The 2655-nt window shown below is 48.9% G+C and overlaps 1 non-coding gene across 1 annotated transcript; it reads left to right on the top strand.

Annotated features, from left to right (window-relative positions):
- The first annotated feature begins 2270 nt into the window (after positions 1-2270).
- TRNAK-CUU (transfer RNA lysine (anticodon CUU)) lies at positions 2271-2343 on the top strand. Its single transcript has one exon. It is a non-coding gene; the product is annotated as a tRNA-Lys (tRNA).
- Positions 2344-2655: the final 312 nt, after the last annotated feature.

Raw genomic sequence — 2655 nt, 5'->3', positions numbered from 1 at the left:
AATGCGGCCTACGCATGCAACGGAATACTATTCGGCCTTAAAAGGGAAGGACGTTGTGACACCTGCCACAACGTGGATGAACCGTGAAGACAACATGCTCAGTGAAATAATCCAGTCACGAAAAGACAAATATTATATAATGTCACTTATATAAGGTACCTAGAGAGATCGTATTTATAGACAGAGTAGAATGGTGGGTCCCTGGGCTGGGGAGGCGGGTGGGGGGCTAGTGTCTCATGAGGACAGAGTGTCAGTCTGGGAAGATGAAATCGTTCTGGAGACAGAGGGTGGGGATAGTTGTACTAAACAGGAATGCATTAATGGCACTGAACCGCATTTATTTTTTAATAGGTTTTTCTTAAATGCTCATTTCTTTGTTTTTGAGAGAGAGCACGTGCCCACAGGCAGGGACGGGGCAGAGAGAGAGGGAGACAAAGAATCTGAAGCAGGCTGCGGGTTCCGAGCCATCGGCGCAGAGCCCGATGCGGGGCTCGAACCCACAGACGTGGATCATGACCTGAGCCGGAATTGGATGCTCAACCAACTGAGCCACCCGGGCACCCCTGTGAGGGTCCCATTTTAAAGTCTTACTTTTGCTTTACTTTTTTTCTTTCTCATCTATTGTTTAAAAAAATAACCTTTCTACGATCACACAAGTTTATGTATGCATTTTAGGAAGCTAGAGAATAAAGGCAAGCAAAAATTCAAAAAGTCAGACTGAGAATTCCTATTCCCCAAGGCTCACCATTAATACCTTAATATACGGCCTTCTGTTTACTGAAACGAGAGATTACATTTTATCTGCAATCAGCTTTTTCTACTTTTCTATTACAGTAAGTCAGCCACCCCACCTTTCCGTTACAGACAATGTTCATCTCATCTAATATTCAAATTACATCGAATTTCCTCAGGGGATCCCCGGATCTTTTTAATAGCTGGTGTGTCCAGAACAGCGTCCAGTCTAGCATCATCTAGTGCATCTGATCAGTATGGCCCTTCTGCCTCTTCATGTGGCAAAAGTCATATCTAGAAATATAATGCAGTTGAAGACCCGGGGCCCATAATCCCGCAGAACTTCCCACCTTCTGATTCGGTGTTGCTGCTTCCGTGCGCCGTCATTCATTCGTCTGGTTCCTCACACGTCTTCATTTCCTGTAAACTGGAATTAATATACAAACCATTTTTGGGATAGAATAAATAATCAACACTGATCTGTGTATTTCACATCACATCACTGGCTTGCTGAGGGATAGTCAAATCACTGGCAAAACTCGGATTAATTTCTCGTTAGGGTGGTGACAGCAGGACCCCTCCCTCAGGCAGCTGGATTACCCCTCGTGCACCTGGGAAGTAACAGGTGCAGTGTTACTTGGCCCCTGTGTGACTCTCCAGGTCCCCACCAACTGTTAACATAGTGGTTTAGCTACAATTTGATAATGCTTGTTTGTAAGGGTTTGAAAATGATGCTTTTTCCAATCCTACACGTTTGTGCGGTTTTTCTCCCTACAAAGCAGAGCACTCCCTCATCCACTGGGACTAGTTGGTGACTGGGAACTACAGTGCCCGCTGGAGAAGCAAAATAAGTCTTTCATTTTTCAGTTTTAGTGGGGGCGAAGCTTGAAGTAGTGTCCCTTCCCACACTGAGGTGTTGCCCGTCTACGGGAAAGAGGTCTTCGCCTTTTAGATCTGCGTGGGAGCAAACGCTGCGTGGTATTTTCAATTAATTTTGGAGACTGCGTTGGCTTTTCCATAACCTTCTATTGTGTGAACAATGTGGCATGGCTTCGTTGAAAAATCCCATAAAACCTCAGGAAAATTCCAGAAACCTCAAACGCACAGGGGGTCGCGAGAGGCCAGCTACCTCTACTACCGTGCCTTGGGCTCTGAGCTTTTCCGCAGGGTTTTCGGGCCATTCCCCGGGGAGCCTGCTTTGTGCGCGTCCGGCACCTCGTAGGTCCCCTGCGTCGGGGACGAGCGGTGCCCCGGGGTCTCCGGCGCCTCCGCAGCACCCCCCCCCCAGCCACACTCGCTCGGGTGTCCAGGCCCGAGCGGGGGTCGCCGGCGTGGCCAACTCACCGCCGACCGCTAGAGGGCCGTTTCCACGTTTTTATTAGGCAATGAAAGTTTGCGTGCGCAGAATCAGAAACGAACTGCAGTAAGGAAAAACTTTACCCCCAAAAGTGTGAGAAAAAAAGAAAAGAGAAGTGGTGCACGAGGTTAAAATAAGCTTATACCTTTGAAGAGCCTCGGAAAAGGCTGTGCTTCCGCCTGCCCGGCTAGCTCAGTCGGTAGAGCATGGGACTCTTAATCCCAGGGTCGTGGGTTCGAGCCCCACGTTGGGCGGCTGTGGTTTTGCTTTCCCAATGGGCCCGATCTCCCTTCCCCCAACCCTGACCCCCAGCTCTGCCTTCACCCGTTCGACCGCCGACTCGGAGCTTACTGTTTTCATCTTCTGAGTGCACAGGTGAAGGTTACCTGATGCGGAGACACACGGGTCCTGACCGCCCCCTGCGAAGGCCGGGACTCGACTGCGAGGTAGAGAAGACTCCAACAGTAATGAAACTGTGGCGTTCTGCCAATACGTTTGAGATGTGTGGGCCTTGATTAATATTTCATTAATTAGTATTTAATGGAATGCTGTGTGGTATTGATTAG

Source organism: Lynx rufus, unplaced genomic scaffold, assembly GCF_022079265.1.
Source record: "Lynx rufus isolate CCGP_SWC_20201006 ecotype Redwood Valley unplaced genomic scaffold, mLynRuf1.p SCAF_21, whole genome shotgun sequence".
Lineage (NCBI taxonomy): Eukaryota > Metazoa > Chordata > Mammalia > Carnivora > Felidae > Lynx > Lynx rufus.
This window is presented reverse-complemented; position numbering and strand designations above follow the sequence as displayed.